Below are 19,444 nucleotides of genomic sequence, written 5' to 3'. Positions count from 1 at the left end.
TTTTAATTTTTCAAACTCCTTTGCAAATAAGCTTAAACATTTTACAGTTAAAAGGACAGAATTTACATTTGCTGTGTCTGGTCAGTTTTAAAATGGTATCTGTTATGAATCATGTTCACTTTTAAAGTTCATTTAACTTCGCTTATGGTTTACTTTAAAAAAAAAAATGTTATGCATCATTTGGATCTGCACTCCTAGCCGCTATTAGTAATAATAAAGGCGTGCAGGTTCCATCTGATGGCCCTTGTATAAACTTGGATTTCCATAGGAAAAAACAAACAGGATCCACGTAGACAGTAATAAATCCCAGAGGCTTGTGCCGTTATTGATGCCAGGAGTTTTAATCAAGGTACAGTCATTACAGATCTTTCTGCCACCTTAATGGGATGTTTGTGTGGATGGTACTAGGGACAAAAAAAAAAAAAATTCCCATTAACCAGAGATGCAGTGGGATTTTTTGTTTTTAATCCTAATGAGCAAACACGCCTTTATGGCGAGATGAAGTTACAGAATAACCTTAGTGGGACTTCAGGACTCTCAGCATCTTCTGCTTCTGAGCTCTTTTAGGCTAGTCTCAATTTTGCAGCTCCTGTGCTATTCACTCAGGTTACCTAAAATGGTTGAGTAAGGGAAGCACATCCAGAAAGAGAAGAAATGTGATATTATAAGATAATTTGTTTTCAAGGTGGATTAAGCTCCTTCAATTAACAGGGACAGCTTCACATGATGGTGTCACCTCACCACATCCCTTTTTCTTTCTCTGAAGGTTATCCCAAATTGCAACGCTTCCCATCAGGCTGAATCACCTATTTATTTTTGAGGCCTCTACGCTACTCTACTCAGACCATGTCAATGTTGCCCCCTCAAAATCTTCCCCACCACTCCTTTTTTTTAAATAAACAATAATACAAAAGCCAGTGGACTTACTGCCTATGCCAAAGAAACCATGACATTAGCACCTCCAGTGCTCCAATAAATACAAAATGAGCCTCTGCAAAAGTGAGTTGTAGGAGACAAGGAACAGAGAGATCCAGAACTCAGACTGAAAACATACCTTTATCTTACAACTCCAATTACTGTCTGTTTTCCCCCCTCACCATTATGTATTTCAAAGGAAGAAGAAAGGAAAAAAAGCCACGTTTGTCCACAAACCCTTGTAATGATGCAAGCACTTACCTTCTATTCAGTGATTTTCACTGACATTTTTGACACAAGAAAACCAGTTTTCTTATAATACATCTGTCTCATAAATACAATAAAATGTACTTTCAAAAAGCCACCACATGAAGTCTAAACATGGATGTAATGAATAACAAAAATCACTTTGAACACTGCAGCTTACAACCTCAAAGAACAAGCTATGTTTCCTTGATGCTTTCCTGATGCCCAATTTGATATGGTCTGCAGAGCAGTTTTTTCTGGCTACTATTCTGTTCTTCACCTCTGTTCTTCTATCTCCTGTCCATCACTGATGGGTAAAGAGACCTTTCCCTCACAGAAAAATATTAGAGTAAGATTGCCCTGCACTCCCCAGCCTCTTCATGAGAATTTTTTTCCACTCTTTAGTGCTCTCAACACACACATTTACCTGTTACTGAGCAGCTGTTCAATCCAGTTAACTAAGTCCATCCTCAAAATCTAAGAGTCCAGTAAATAGTTCAGTTAGGCAGAAAAAGCAGATGGAAAAAAAAAAATCAGCTAAAAATGTCAGTGGAAATCACATCATTGACACAGTGAGTAGCCATGAAAGTCCACGGTCTACTTCCTGAAGTTTCTTAAGATACCAGGCTCCCCCAAGCCAGTATGATTGAACCTACAATGATCAACCAGGTCTTGAAGCATGATGAAGAGACACACACTATAGTCTCATGAAGAGCGTCAGTACAGTTTAAGAATCACAAAAAAATATCCTAAGGTTTGAGACCTACCTGTTAAACTTTAGAGATGTACCACTGAACAGCTTTGCAACAAAAGCCTGAATATTAACCTGCTGGTACCAACCTGGTGAGCTTCTGGTAGTTGCTGAGAACTGAGACAGCCACTGGCTGAAGAGCTGCTCTTTGTGTTTCAGGCTGTTGCCTGCACTAGCTTGCTAACAGTACCAGTGGTCTCTCAAGCCAAAAACAGACATAATGAAGCTGCTGCAAGAAAAGTCCATCCACAGCTATGGACCTGATTTTATCTTCTTCCCCCTCACTTAGTCACAGTATCTCCGCTGCATGGTAGTGGCTGCAACTCTTGGATAATGGTGCTAGCTAGTATGAACCATCCTAGCTTGAGTCTAACCCCTACCCCTGTAGCCCCCCTTCCCCAAACCCTCTGGCTTCTGTAAGATGTACTAAGAAAAAGCTGAGTGGACGTAGAGCCCAGATCCACCACGGATATCTGCCCAGATGCTGAGTAGTTATTTGGACAAAAAAAAAAAAAAAAGAAAAAAAGAAAAAAAAAAGAAAGAGAAACCCAAATACCCAGAAGGGTTGCGTGTATGGAGGAGAGTAGGTTAAACCCAACCATACAGATGTACTTATTTCAAGAGTTAGCACTCATGAAGTCTGTGCTCTAAAGCATAATCAACAACAAAAAAAGAGAAAACCTCAAGTCCTCAGATGGCCAGTGCTAAAGTGTGAAGTATTTCTCTGGTGCCACAATGGTATTTAACAGCAGCACAGATGTTTACCTCAATATTGCCTTTAAAACCAAAGGTATTTATACTCTCAGGAAAACAAACCAGGGAACAGGCAATGCAATTAGCTTCATTTACCACGTATGGGAAGGAAGCTTGCCAGGCCTGCCTGAGAAATCCAGAGCTTTAATGGGAATGACCAGCAGTCACCTAATAGAAGTAGGTGAGTAATGGCTAATGAATAATCTATTCCACACATTTAAGACTTCTTTCCATTTCAAAACTGTCTATGAACACTTTATATATTATCAAATAACTTCTAGAGCAGTTTCTTTAAAGCTTTCACATTCAAAATGCATTAGTCTGATGTGCATAACCCTTGGAATTATTTCTTGTACCACACTAAAAAGAATAAGCTCAAAATTTTCACAGAAACAAAAGGTTGAATTATTTTATTGAAGTTTCCTAGTTTGTTGAATGTTCACACCTCATTGGCCAGACTATTCTGAGAAAGCAACTAGAGTAGGCAAGAGCTCCCACAATAAAAATCTACTGATTAAGTGTTATTTTCACTTCTCCCTCTGTCACTCTGGAGATCACTCCTGTTCACTGTTTGCCCCATCTAGAAACTCATTAACACGCTAAACAAAGCCCTTTCGCCTCCGTTTCTGAGACCAATGCAACTGGAGGAATCCTCAGGCAGCACGAGAATAACCAGTCAGTGCTGTATCTGCACCAGCCGCCGACTTGGTGCTCAAGGACATGCCTCTTGGGTGAGCCAAAAGGAATGTCACTCTGAGGCGCCTCATCTCTTCAGTAAGAAAGAGTATTTACTTTGGAGTAAAGGAGGATGATCTCACCCAGAAACGTGGCGATACTGTCAGCAATCGTGGTGACGGCATTCCCGTTCCTTATTCAGAAGGAACATGTCAGTGATTCGAGTACTAGCTTTGATGTACAGGAAGCAGGTTGGTACTAACAGAGTCTGAGGACTACAAGCAGCTCACTCTAAGTAGTACCTTGGAGAAATAGAGAACAAAAGTCAGATAAGGATCTTCTTGATATTGGTGCCTAAAGTATTGTCCCAACTGGACAAGTAGAACCTGAACACATTTGTAGAGTCTGCTGCATGCTGAAAGTATAGCTGAGTCGAAACGTGTGGTATATATTTAACATATCAAATATCAAAAGTAAAGATGTGAATGTTCCTTGGCTACAGCTGACATACTGTGCTTGGATATGAAAATGGAGACTTAATACTCCAACTCCTTACGTATTTTAAACACACACATTCTAAACTGCAGCTCTTGCCATTTCCAATTCCTTGTTTATGTCAATATATAAGTAGAAGTAAGATTATAATCAAATCAAAATAACTACAAAAAGTTGATAGATCAGAGATGTATATGCATAAACAAACTATCGAAATGTAGAGTGTCACAGATAGGCTCCTGGGATTTGCAGTCCATTATTGAAAGTGGGATCAAATGCAGACAATGCAGGCAATCAGCACAGGTGTATGCCAAGATCTGACCCACCCACTGCAACACCAATCCACTTCATAGAGAGAATAACTCAGACCATGAGCTAGCAAGCAGGTGCTTTCATGATGAAGCAGTTATGTTGTGCTTTGTCTTACATGTGTTCTTCCTTGTCAACAGAAGAGCTGTCAGTGGCATTCAACATGCATTCAAGAATTCAATGAACACATGTAATTTTGGACATGCAAGATACTCCTACCCTCTCAATGCAAGGCAGCATCACCAAACTCTTCTTTTGGTTAAAGAGCAGATTTGGGTTCCTCACTCTATAACACTTGGATAGGTAATTTAGCCCTACTTGGCCTCAGCCTCCTTTCTTATGAAATGGCATTCAGGTTTCCGTATCACTCGTGTTTATTAGGGCCTTCACAACTTGCGTTGATGGGCATCATGGAATGCCTATAATAACAAATAGCTTATGCAGTTGACTGCCTTGCTGCTAACACAGATGAGATGTTTAATGCTATCTGAGGTGCATTCACCTCGCTGAACTGGAATCTGAGTAAATGAAAACTTTCCCATGCCAGTTTAAATCACATCGTTACCTACACGCACACGTACATTAAGCAACAATGATAAATTCCTAACAAGTTGTCACTGGAGCATTCAAGAAGCAATAAGAATGAATGGCTGAAGAGGAAGATTTTAATCAAATTATACACATCTGATAGCTAGTCTGTTTTCCAAAATAAAGGTTAAAAAGTCCAATTATACTTAATGGATATTTACACATTTCCTATTTTCTAAAAGCTTTCAGGATTGACTTCAGTAAAAGTCACTTTCTTGGGAACTGTGCCTGTACCAACACAGAAGATTAAACTCGTTATTAATGAGATAAAAACATTGAGTAGATTCATTGGTAGTGCTCATATTTTGCTATAATAAAGAACTCCCATCCACATTAAATATTTCTAAGGGAAATAAGCAGTTATTTCACAAACACTGGAGGTAATGTCTGCAGACAAGGTCTTTCCTGTCTAGGTTCGCTGGTGCTAGCCAGGCAGTATATTCACATTATAGCACTTCTTTTAGTTGGGGTGCTTGATATAATTTCTCTCTTCTATTCTAACACTTGCTGAAGGGGAAAGGAACATATGCATATAAAGACTTATTTTTGCTTCATGTGAAACTAGGTAACTACATCAATGCTGTGCCATGTGTGCTGTAGGCATCATGTCTGCTGTATGATACTGTTCAGTGATAACTTTTTCATAATGAATTACACCAAATGCAACCCTGACCAAGATGCTGAAGTTGAATGACTAAGTATTAATTTATCATTAAAAGATCTTCAGTTAGTGTGTTGGTTTAAAAAAAATCACAGAATCATACAGCAAGAGATTGTTTAGTCTATCTATTGTCAGTCTTAAGAATAGGATCAGCTCTTCTGCATCATTCCTGACAGATGCATGTCTAGCCTCCCATCAAGACACATGACATCAGCTGTAGTTTCAAAAACATTTAGTTAAAACATTCGTCTCTGCAATAAAGACACTATCTAGGCAAAAACTGAAAACTACTCAACAGAGCTGGATGCAAAGCTAAACTTAGAAACTGCACTGGGCTTCGAGTTTACTTCATCTAACTCAGATGTTAAGAGAAGTTTGTGTTCCCCAAAGCTAGTTTATTCTTTTCCCCAAAAAGATGTAATTTAATTTGCTAAAAGACACCATCACAGCTCCTCTGCATTTGGCACCAGCCTAGGCTCCAGTACAAGATCCAAGAGCCTTGAATCATTCCCACTTGGCTTGCATTTTCCCTCCTGACCAAGAGAGGCTGTGGGACTTCTATGACTCTGCAGCCTATTCCTAGGATCCCACACTGGAGTATAACAGCATTACAACATTCCAAGTGATATTAAATCTAACTTGCACCACAGAGATCCCATTAGTGCATTACATTTTGTTCTCAGGTCCCAAAGACATGTAACAATACTCATTCAACTATCCCTTTTCACGCAAAACATATTCCTTCTAAGAAACTAACATTGCTTTACACTTTTCCAAACTGTTTACTAAACTTACTAATCATCAAACTGGTGCATAAAACAGAGACAGCGATTAATTTAGCAGTACTCTGAATAACATTTCGGCTGAAGTGTGTATAACATAACACATGTCAGCATTGCAATGAGGAGAGAATTCTTCAAGGAAATCCAAGAGAGGGAAGTTCCATTTTTGTAAAATGAAGCAGTTATAAGACTGGATTATGAGCTAAAGAAGTACATCACTAGCAATCAAATAGGAAACAGAAAAAAACACATTTTTCACAGAATCACAGAATGTTAGGGATTGGAAGGGACCTCAAAAGATCATCTAGTCCAATCCCCCTGCCGGAGCAGGATTGCCTAGACCAAAGCACACAGGAACGCGTCCAGGCGGGTTTTGAATGTCTCCAGAGAAGGAGACTCCACAACCTCTCTGGGCAGCCTGTGCCAGTGTTCAGTCACCCTCACCGTAAAGAAGTTTTTCCTCATATTTAAGTGGAACCTCCTGTGTTCCAGCTTGCACCCATTGCCCCTTGTCCTGTCAAGGGATGTCACTGAGAAGAGCCTGGCTCCATCCTCTTGACATTTGACCTTTACATATTCATAAACATTAATGAGGTCAGCCCTCAGTCTCCTCTTCTCAAAGCTAAAGAGACCCAGCTCCCTCAGCCTCTCCTCATAAGGGAGATGTTCCACTCCCTTAATCATCTTCGTGGCTCTGCGCTGGACTCTCTCTAGCAGTTCCCTGTCCTTCTTGAACTGAGGGGCCCAGAACTGGAAGCAATATTCCAGATGCGGCCTCACCAGGGCAGAGTAGAGGGGGAGGAGAAGGTTTTCCTTCTCACACTGGCTGAAAAAAAAATTTATTTCACGTTTATTCACTTTTCTTCTTGACAATCTAGCAAAGATTTAAGCAGTCTAGTAAAAACCTCCACTAGAGAACATGTCTCCATTTAGCCTGCACCCAAGGCTAAACAACAACCAGTTGTTCTATCACTCAATGTCCCTTCCCCAACCAAGAAAGGGAATCAGGAAAAGGAGGTAGGCTCGTGGGTCAAAATGTAAACAGATTTAATAAAACAAGAAAAGTAACATCAATACAAAAGACACAAAGTTATACTTAGCCCATAGAGTGATGGCAAGTCCCTCTACAGATAGTAACCTTTAAGGAGAAACATGGAAAGGAAAGGAGTTGGCAGGCAAAAACCCCACCCATCCCCAGCAGCTTTCCCATTTATAGTGAACTTGACATTAATGTTATAAAATACACCTGTGGGCCAGCCTGGGGCAGCTGCCCTGGGTTTCACTGCTAATGGCCTTGATCACCGTACCATGGCTGGCCACACACTAAAACAAAGTGTAACAGAAAATTAATTCTATAATTCTATCCCTGTGAAATCAGGACAGGACATAAAAAGTTTAAATCTGGGGATTAAATCCTCATCTTGCAGAAGCTGGGTAGTGAAGATTTCTTGTGTGTACACATAGGTAAAAATTTAAAATGTTTTCCTTAAAGTAACATTTTATTTTAGAACTTCCAGAAATTTAATATCTCTTTAGAGAAAAACTCCCTCAAAACTTCCACTTTTGGAAGAAGCAGAAACATCTTGCTGTGGTACAAACATAACATATTGCTTCCTTATGTGTTTGTTGAAATATATTACTTTAGAGTTCATTAGTACAAGGATGTTATATTTTGTGGTTGGCAAATCACATCTTTTGTCATCCAGTTCTTGGCAATCAGCAACAGTCATGAACGAAAAATCATTGCAAAAAAAGTTGTTAGTCCCCCAGATTTCCCATCGAAAGTCATGCATCTTTATTTAGGCACTTTAAGAAATCTCTGTTTCAAGATACAGAGCCAAATAACATGTGGGATGGCTCCTCATCTATCACAGGGCAAGCACAAAAACCGGTCCAGGGTGTTAGAGTATCAGAAAGAAGACACCATCTGCACTGCTGTGGTACTCTTTATCTCACCCAAGCAGTTTTCTCACTTTTACCCTTCCCATTCTCTCCCCCATCCCACCATGGGGGGAGCGGGCGAGCGAGCGGCTGCGTGGTGCTGTGTACTGGGGCTAAACCACGACAGTCCTGTTTGGCACCCAATGTGGCGTTCAAAGAGTTTGAGATAACGACAGATTTGATTGGAATGTGCTAGATGATTGAATTTATAGTTGTTATACATGTTTAGGTGCCAATTGGCAGGCTGCTGTGCTTGCCATGGGGCTTGCTTGCCTTACTGTATATTAGAGTCTAGTGCTCGTTAGTGGCTGCTGTTTGCTTTTGCCGCTTGCTGTAGTACCGTGCTGCTGGTCATCTTACTCTGCTGTGCCTGGGAACATCTTGAGAACAACAATGGTAATTCACCTGGGCTGGAAGGTGGGCAGGACATCGCTGCTCTTCCTGTGCTGCTGTATTGGGCAGGCTGGAACTCCAGCGTGAACTTGAGTTGAAGGGACCATGTGTGACTTGTGGATGAGTCCAGGTGGGAGCAGGACACCTTGAAGTGTCTGTGGCCATGGATATGTCCCTGCTACAGTAGGTATAACTCTGAAGGGACTACAGTCCAAAGATAAGTCCATGCTGGAGAAGGTACACCTCGAAGTATCTGTGACCATGGATACACCTTGAAGCGTCAGTGGCTGTGCATGTGGTCATGCTGGAACACCTTCAAGCATCTGTGGCCATAGATAAGTCCACAACACAGCAGGTGCACTCCTGAAGAGACTCTGGCCATGGATGAGGCTATGTTGGAGCAAGTTCACTTCTGAAGGGACAGTGGCTGTGGGTAAGGCCAAGATGGTGCAGGTACACCCCTGAAAGGATTGTGGCCCATGGAAAAGGCTTCATCAGAGCAGGTGCACCTCAAAACAACTGTGGCTGTGGCTAAGTCCATGCTGCAGTAGGTATACCCCTAAAGAGACTGTGGCTCATAGATCAGGCTGTACTAGAGCAGGTACTCCTCTAAGGGACTGTCATCCATGGATAAGTCCACACTGGAACAGGGGCAAGGAGAGGAGTTCATTGAAATGTTAAATCCTATGACTTGACCCAAAGGGACCAGGGGTTGAGATTGTAATGGATATACCTTTAAATTGTTGTAACACATGATCTGAGTTGCATGTTATAGGAGTTACTATAGCAAGAACCACCTGAACCAATGGAGGACGAGCCTTACAAGAAGCAGTGCAAGTGCAGCAGTGACCCATCCTGATCTGGCTTTGGTGCCCAATATCTCCACGCAATACACCACCTCACCTTTCCTGAGTGACCACCATAACAGACAGAGCCCAAAGTCATGGGCTGAACGGACGTTTTGTGGACATTTTACATCTGCCTGCCGATGGGAGGTAGTGAATTAATTCCTTATTTTGCTTTGGTTGAATGCGCAGCTTTTGCTTTACCTATTAAGCTGTCTTTATCTCTACCCATGAGTTTTCTCACTTTTACCCTTCTGATTCTCTCCCCCATCCCACTGGGGGGAAGGTGAGCGAGCAGCTCTGTGGTGCTGAGCTGTCTACTGGGTCTAAACCATGACAACTGTAGATAAATACTGCAGTATGAATACAAATACTGTACCAATTTGACCGTATAGTAGCATCAGGCTGCTGTAGCACATAGGCAAAAAGGAAAGATCTCAGGAATACTGTCAGAAAACTGATTTGTCTTTCACTCCTGCCTGGTTTATATCAGTACATCTCCAAAGTCTCCAATAAATTTACTCTTGTATTAAAATGTACATAATATTTTATTAGGGATTGTATCCAATAAAAGAAAAATAGAAATCTAAGTCTTTCTTCTTTTTATAGTCCTCCATGGTACATGAATTAATTGTAGTGAAATGCAAATCCCCAAAACACTGAATTTTTGGTGTGCTTTGTATATGATAGAAAACAGGACACAATGGAAGTTTTGCTAAGGGTTGCACAGAGACCACCTTCTGCATTTATTGACAGCCTCAGTGCAGGACCTCACAGAAGAGAAATCTAACCACTTTCCTTGCAGTTATCCATGGGGCAAGGCATTACAACCACTGGAAAAATGCTAACAGTGAAAAAACAGAGATATCCTGACATGGAAAAGAGATGAGAATAGGGCTAGTTGTTCTGCTAGATCCCAGAGAGCACTCAAGACTTTGGAGGATTAGCCTTGTTCATTAATCTTCTGAATAAAGAATTGGGAGCAAAATAATCTAAGACAGTCTAAAAAAGGGTAGGGCGAATAAGCAGGAAGGCCTTTGGGGTCGTAGTGGTTAAGAGTCAGTCCAGAAGTACTACTAGAGGGCTCCTGAGAAATGTCTAATGCTTTCTTACTGTGAAAGAAAAGAACTAAAGAGGCATGAAGCACACATGGAGGTCCTAGCATGGAGGATGGCCTCTGTGGATTGCAGTGCAGCTCATTTCACCTCCAGTGTTAGGTTTGGAGACCCTAGAAGCAGTGGGATGGACTGAATCCAACAAAAGACAAATCACTATAAATGTTAGAGACAGTGTGGGCACCTCATAATGCCAGAAGACTGGGACCACTACTCTTGAAAATGGAGGATTTCTATTATTCTTAGGCATGGGTGGCCATATGGATGTCCATATGTTTTAGTCACCCTTTTCTGTATCAGGTCTAACAGTCCACCATTGTCTTTGATCACACAGGTAGGACATGAATGCATCCCACTCAAAAGGTCTGCGCTTCCCAATATCTAGCTAGCAAAATAAGGTGAAACCCTAACACTGTGCTTTTAACATCTCCTGTGTCAGTACCTCCTCTCAGAGGAGCTAGCAAGGTATCTTCAGGTTCAGTTAATCCAGTTTAAAAATAAAACTAGCGTCTCAACATGAGGAAAGTCCTACTCCGTCACTTAGCCTGGTAGTCAAAATTAATCAAGCTATCCATGGTTTGAACTGTTCCACAGCTCCAAATTTCACAAACACTGGAGCTAAAAGGAATCATATTGCTTGAGCTTCAACCACAGTTACAGCACTGTAACAAGGCAACTCTTCACACATGATCAGGCAGACAGGCTCTGAAGAAATTTCCAAGACCTCTACTACACCTTTTTCCTTTCCTGCCTTTTTTGTGTTACAAACTATTGGAAGCTGCAGTGACCTGCAGAGGTCATTTTTGTTAGTCAGTCTACAACACTGCCATGTCAGGTGTCTATCCATAACACGGAACAGTTGGGTTTCTGCTCGCAGAACGCTATGAGAATGGAAAGGAGGATCGTGACCCTCTTCTACCCCTTCCAAACACTCTGTTATATCAATTAGACCCGCTGAAATCTGAGAGTATTGTAGCTGCATCACTTGTGTAGCACCCCAAAAAGGCTGTGGTCTCAGCCGTATATATACGGTTATATATAAAATCATTGGAATTAGAGAAGAATCAAATGGCTTATTCATAATGGATATTTTGAAACTTGTGGCGTTAAATCTGCATGAAGCAGCTTATCTCAAAACAGTGGAAGACCCTTAAAATAAGATAGGAGTAAACATTCATCTTGGGTTACATAAGGATAAAAAAACCTTGAGATTTTGCAATTTGTGATGTGAAAAAATATCACTAAATGCTAAAAACCTAAGTATTCATCCACCCACTTACTATATACACAAATGCATCTTCATTTATTTTAAATTTGCAGTTACTGTAAAATAGTGTTGTTCCATCCTGACTCGAGAATTGGACATTTTGCTAACACAGAACTTTCCACACTACTCTGAAAACACAAAGTCAATGTGGAACACCTGCCAACATCGCAGATGATCAAAGTCACTGGGTGCTGTATCAACACACAAATATTTCATTATATAGAAGTCACTATAGTTTGATCCAAACCCACTGAACTCAAAGGAAGCTTTTTATTAATGACAACAGTTCCTTTTATTAAAACAGAGATTTTGGACAACATTTCAAATAAAACACAGTTACCATGCTGCTGTGTCCAGATCAGGAACCATCTATAGACTCTTGATGCAGCATGGCCCTGTAGCCCATTTTTACACAGATCAAAAGGGAATTCATCAAGACCTAAACATTTTGAAGTTTTAATGCTATGGGCCAAAATATTTTTATAATATGTCCAAGGCATAGTATTCCTTTTAATTGAGTTCCAGGAAGAAAACCTGACTCCTTTAGATCTCACAGACACATAGGAAAAATACGTGCTTCTTCAGTGTTAACACAAGAATAGCAATAAGCAAAACCAAATAATCTAACATCACTGGCCTGTACTAGGACAATTTACTCATAGTTTGGCAGAGTATCATCCTTCCCATCACGCAAAAAGCTGTATTTTAGTAGTCCCTACAAAGGAATGCCATGTGCTTCTAGCCTTTTGTGTCTGTTGACTCCACCTTGTAATGAACCTTCTGCTTGTGCTTAATTCAATGTATGTCAGTTTTCCACCAACTTCAACAGAAAATCTATTGTGCAGCAGTGAGATACCATTCCAGAGCTGAAGATACTATGGATTGCTGTTATATGAGATACAGTAAAACAAATAATTGGGTAAGAGGAGCAGATCAATGAGAAAGCTCTGGTTCAGGCACAAAAATCTGGATAATCAGTAGTGATGGGAATAAAATTCAGAAAAAAGAACATGGCAGTTAAATTGAGTTTACTAAAATACGATGTTTTTAAAAAATGCTTGAATATGGCAGGAGATTTTCTAAATTTACAGAAGTGTCACAGTTAATTTGCTTGTGAAACTCACGTTGGTTTTTTTTAGCCAGCCCTCAGTATAAGCTAACCAGCTTTAGTCCTTCTCTATGCCTCTCGTATTTTTTAAGGACATGTGAGTTTATTGCATTTGCAAGCAAAATCTAAATAGTTACCAAAAAAAAATCAAGCCAAAAATAAGAGCTGGGAAGGAAACAAGCTGTGGGTCATCAGTGTTACTTAGTCATCATTCCCCTCCACTTTACTTGACAGCAAGTGAAGGATGCTGCACTGGAACACACGCTCACACGCACACCAAGGCTCTCAATCCTTCTTCCACGACACAGGAGAAGGCAGTCACACTTGAGGGTGCACCTCTGCCCCTCTGGCAATTTGGACAGCACGCTCAGCCGTTCCTGTGCACGAGCGGGCTGTATTTCACACGAAGTCACCACGTGGGGAGCACTGTTCCTGAGAGCACGGCATGCTCAGCCAGCTAAGGATCAGCCAACGGAGACTGGAGAAACACTGAAGAAGGGCTGCAAAAGCATATACAGCTGTGGAGATGTTCCGGACTGAATGTCTGCATGTTTATGTCCATATGCAGATCCGTTCAATTCCTTTGCCCTCTCAGCAACTCTCATCCCCATCAAAGTCCAGACAGGCATAGGCTGGGACAATTGATTTCTACAATAATATTTCAATTTTATGTTTAAGAAACCAAATTTAAAAGCCTGGTTCAAATTAAATACCTTGAAAATCAACTTGTTCTAACTAATCTTCAGCAGCTTCATTTAGAAATTAAGGGCGGTTGTGGTCAGACCTTCATCTGGTACCAAACCAGCACAGTTTGTTGGCCTTCTGAAGCCTTCCATGAATTGGACACACAAAGCAGAGGCTGCTTTCTCACAATGTTTGTAATTCATTATTCTTACAGAGAGTTTGAAACAAGATCTGCTTTAATGATTCTTTGTTATTTAAAAAAAAAATCAAACCAAGACACAGCTCAAATCCCTACAGGTGTCCAGCTTCTAAAATCTTGAAGTCTAATATCAGCCAAAGTCTCGCTGATTGGAATTTTTTTTTAATTCAATATTTTCAAAGAGGAAAGACACTACATCTTGGAGAAAAGTAAAATATATTTTCCAGTCTTTTGCTGGCTTTATTAAACTTCAGGTCTATGCTAATTGCAGCTGTTCAGTATTTCCTTAAGATATTTTCTCTGCATCATGATTTTTGGTTTGGGTTTTGGGTTTTTCTCCCTATTCTTTCCTTTTCCTTTTGATGTGACAAATCTATATTTTTAAATTATTTATAAATGGAAATTTGGGGTTAAGAATGCAAATTGAAATTCTACTTTAAAGAGGCAGAGCTTAGATCAAATATAATACCAATTTACCATCAGCTATATTTCCTGCTTTTAGAAAAAGAACATAAAAAGAGCACTATATTACCAAATGATACAAAAATGGGAGCACACAGGCCAAAGCAAGCACATGTATACAGATGGAGAGATTAGATGGAGAGAGCAAAACCAAAACTATCCAAAGATACTCCTGTCTGGTAGTCACCCTGTTCCAGAAAGTTAGGCTTGTACTACACAGAAGAATGTTTAAGGTAAATGATCTGATCAGAGATGTCACTAGGCACATTTCAGGTGGGAATTCAGCCCACTAGATGCTACTGCAACCTGAGCTGGAGTCTCTTCTTCCCCTGGAAGAGTTATTGCATACAACTTGTGCTGACAGTTTGCACAGAAGACTAAGTGTTCAGATTTACAAACCAGTGAAGCAATTAACACCACCAAGATGGTCTCAGACCAAAACAAAAAAAAAAAGTAGACTACAACAAAACTACAACAAGCAAAATTTGTGATGAAAGGATAAAATACCACAATAATTTGTTTCTGTGAAAACCACATAGAAAAGACATTCTTGACTCAGAAAACAAATAATAATACAAATAAAGCAATCACAGACATACTCCTTAGATATCTGACAGCGTAACACTTCCACTTAATTCTGTGCTTACAAACATATCAGCAAGAAACAGAGCATATGAAAATGCCTTTTTTATGAAGTTGGATTCTCTTCACTGGTAGATATTGCACCACTTTAGAAAGAAAGGCATTTTACATCTGTCAAAAGAAATATCCAGTAGTTTTCAGTAGTGATATCAAAAGCTCATCCCCAAGATAAAAAAAAACAGAAGTCAAAGCAATGCAGACCAAAGTAAGCAATGTATAAAGATGGAGAGAGCAAACCCAGAAGGTCTGCATTTCTTAATTTCATAACAGCACAGACAACTGAGAATATGTTTTTCTTGAAATCTTTCTTCCGCTTTCTGCAAAGCAACACCACATTTGCTAACACGATAAAGTATTTTTCTAGTATTCTTTCCTAACACTTCCGTCCTGGTCTTGCCTTGTTCAGCACAATGCAGTTTGTGTGCCATCACCTTACCTTCTTAAAAAGAACTGAAAAATTACAAACTTACCCATTATTCATTTTACAAAAGGTATTGACCTAATTTCATCTCCAGCTTCATCTGTTTACTGTGAAATGAGTCTGAAACAGTTTTTCCATGTCTTTATTTCAGCCAACGATGGAAAAACATTGTCTTACCATATCTTGACTGCAGGAAAAAAAAAAAAAAACAGAAGAAAGTACATTTATGAATCAAGGCCTGTAGCAACCATTGCTCTGACCCACCTCTCAGTCTCTCTGGATAGCTTTATCATTTCCCAAACTGTGCAACAGTCAGGATGCAAATATCAGGTCATGACACAGATATCTTTTCCTCAGCTCTGATGACTTAAAAATGAACACCGGAAGAAAAATAGCTTAATCTTTGTTCAAAGAAGGTAGATATAGAAGACACTCAAGATCTTATCTTGGCTGTTAGTGAGCCGATGATGTTAGTTATGTACCATAGGGATTTGTGATAAAGAATAGAAGGACAGAGAGAAAGTTCATTGACAAGTTTTAAATAACAGGATATTGTTACTGTGTCACCATTTCTCCACTTCAAAAACTCGAGATTTTTTTTTTTTAATCAAAATGTTAGGAAGCGTAAACAAATGCTATTAGAACTGGTCATCAATTACATAAAACTGAATACTATTCTACATGCCATGCAAAATCAATTAAACCAAGATTACATGGAATTCAAATCACTGCAACCTTGATCCCATGCAGTACTAGATGTAGGTTGCACTTATCATTAGGGCAAAGAAAAAGAACACAAGACAGAGAAATATTGAAGGGTTAAGCAGGACTCATTTTTGCATTAAAAATGCATTAGATTCCCATTTTCTGTCTTCCCTTTAACCTTCAGCTTTTGTCTTATTTTAAACACATTGCTCAGTAATCATGTTTTGATGGACATCATCTACTGTAGTTTTGTTCAAAACCATGCGCCAGATTTTTTTGTAAGTCATCAATTTACTACTGACTTTGGGGAAGATAGGTGAATTAGGCATCAACAGAAAGTAAGGGTTTCTCTAGGCACTGTGATATTGATGTGAACATAACGTGAATGCACGGGCACACAAAAACTGTCAAAACAATGGTTACTTAATAACAGGCTCCTAACATAACATTTAGGCACCTAATTAAGACTCCTTATTTATAAAAGCACTCAGCAGCCATCAGTTCTAAGTTGTCTGAAGTTCAACTTCACACTCCTATTTTTAATATTAATTCAGCCACACACAATCTGATTGCATTGATAGGTAGAAATTTTTTTTTTAATGAGAAGGCTGGAAGGATGCTGTAATTAATCAGAAGCCTCATGCAAGGGCTAAGGTGCTACTGTGAAGTCCCTGGAGCAGCCAGGAGGCAGAGCATCAGCCAGGGAACCGCTGAACTTGCCTAACCCGAACACTGTATGTAAGTAAGCACAGAAACAAAACAGCCCAAGGAATTACATATCTGAAAGCCATCTCACAAATGTTAGAATTTATTTCAGATCTCCTTCACAATGGGATATGAATCCATTTTCTTTTTAAAAATTCCTCCCCAATGGCATATAATTTTTCCCTTAAAAGATACCAAAAAAACCCAAACCAAACAAAACCCCACAATGTACTACTTAAATCATGTGACAACAAGAGTCTTAAGACCACAGGACTTATTTCCTCCCCGTCAGGAATTTGTGGGCACTGTCTGTCCTGCTCAATTTTACTGAGCATTACACAATTACAAACACTGGTTTTTTGGATCACTTAATGGATTAAAATCTGTCAACCTTTACTCAAAAAAAAAAAAAAGAGGAAGAAAAATAAAAAAAAAAGAGTGCCAAGTGACACATTAGAAGCACTATATTGTTGCTAAGTACTTACAGCAAGTTCACCTTGACAGTCTGTCACAACATAATGGGATGTTCTGTCACAGATGAATCACCTAACACCCTTCTTACAAAGGAGAAGCACTGAATTCGAAGTAACATGACAAGCCGTGATTTGCCTCGATCCTCCAAAACATGCTAAGGTGGAATGCAGAAGAGAAAGCCAAGAAGGAAGAGATGAAAGTTTAAGGCAACAACGCAGTGTTTCAAGACAGCACGTGTTTTTCTCTACTGTGCTTGATGGACATGGCATGACTAAATGGCTATATATGAGGTTAATTAAAAACAAACAGTTCATTTTTTAAAAGTGTATTATTGACCAAAAATATTATTTTCTCAGGAGCTTGTTACATGAGCATTATTGACTTGATTGAGCATTATTAGCATGTCAATCACTTCCAGGCTATTTTTATAACCTTGTGCATGTTGTTTTATTGCAACATATACAGATAGAAAAGTAGATACACACAGTAAAGAGCACTGGAATTCATAATCTCTACCAACAATATCTGTTTTGTAGTGTCTGGGGCCAAGAGGAGGCTATAGGAGGGCCTTTTACACTGGAGCAAACATGGGAATTGGATAATCATCTCTTTTAGCATGGTTGGTTTGCACCCGTGACTTTCTATAGCCAGGGCTGTTCAGTCCCCAAGACCAAAGACGGTCTCTCAAGACATGCTGATTGTCACAGCTGGATGGCCCAGTATTGAATTTAGACAGAGCATACAAATCAAAGTGATTGTTTGTTATGTAGAAGCATATAGAGGAGTGAATAGGTTTGCTAAGCCAGCTCCGTAAGTACATAATATTTGGTGTTTAGGCTCAGTGTAGGAGAAATAATTATGTTTAAAAGTTTATCATTCAATTTAGCTTTTTGAAAAGAGTCAGTGACAGTCCTGACGCCTAGCCTATCCACAGAGCCACAACAACAAAGACATCAGCAGTTACAAAGCAAGTTTCTTCATTTAATTGTCACAGAGGTAACACATAGAAGAACTCCTGCACTCTTTGACTATCCAGTTAGTCACCAAGAGATAAAGGGGCTGATTACTGCCAAGAACAAGGCTGAAACAATGTGGTTTAAAGAAATCTCATTAGGGACCACAGCTATTCCCATTACCTACCTAGGTCAAATACAATGAGTATACATACCCCAAAATAGCCTGTATTCTGTGTTCAGTACAAATTAATGCCGATAACGGTGACGCCGAACAAAACATATATTTTCATTATTTGTTATCTGGAAGACAAGAAGGTAACAAATGTCTGCATCACTGGACAAACCCTGGCTCAGTTTCCAGGGCTGCCTGAACCCTTTTCCCATGCAAGATATGTTAGCAGAGTTGTTCCATTTCATTTTTACAGAAGGAAATGAGCTGTATTTTGTGTTCTTTACTTGGGGCAGTCAGAAAATCACTGTCAAGTTTGAAGTCCTGTGTAAAGCTAAAACATTTAAAAGTATAAGCCAACCGAAGACTTTTTTGTAAAGCGACACCCATCCATTATAATGTCCGTCGGGCATTCGCTGGCTCCAGCAAAAAAAGGGAGATGCAAGCAACATGACTGTTTTCAATTTCAACATTTCTATTTCTTTTGTCTGTCATGAAAAGGCATAAACCACAGCAAGCTGACAGTTCATTGAAACTCAGCATCACGTGGGACAGTAAATAAAGAAATAAGACAAATCATTTCCTTTTATGAAAACGTCTAACCAAGAGACTCTGTGAAGCCACCACCATGGTCATGAGGCTCTCCTTTCCTTTTGGCCCTGGATGAAGTGCAACTGTGCTGTGCAGCTCCAGTATTTAATTGTGTCATGAAGCAAAACTTAAACATTCCTTCTACTTCAACTCTTTTTCAGAGCTTGCTACAAACAAGGTTAGATCTGTACTTGAAAACAAAGCTGAAGGAGAAATGATAAGAGGCTCCTGAAAAAATACTAAAAAGCAGCTCTCTACAAGAAAAAAATAAAATAAAATTGTTTCTTGAAACCTTTGCTTCAAGAGGTTGATGTCAGTAGGTCTGCATAAAACCTCTCAACTGAATTGGCTGGATTAGTCAAAATAGACATGTAATCCAATTAACTTTCCTATTTTTATTTTTTGAAAACTTAAGGAACTTTCTATAGATGGGTTCCTGGGCCAGTAGATTGCTGGAGGCTACTTCTATCATAAACCCAGTAAGTCTCATGCTATAAACATGTCTGAACTACAGGGTTTGGTGACTATTAAATTAAAAAGGGAAAAAGCCTGAACTATTTAAAATACAGTGAGAAAAGGGAAGCCAAGTGCA

Source organism: Nyctibius grandis, chromosome 29, assembly GCF_013368605.1.
Source record: "Nyctibius grandis isolate bNycGra1 chromosome 29, bNycGra1.pri, whole genome shotgun sequence".
In the NCBI taxonomy this organism is placed as follows: domain Eukaryota; kingdom Metazoa; phylum Chordata; class Aves; order Nyctibiiformes; family Nyctibiidae; genus Nyctibius; species Nyctibius grandis.
Note: the sequence above shows the minus strand (reverse complement) of the source record.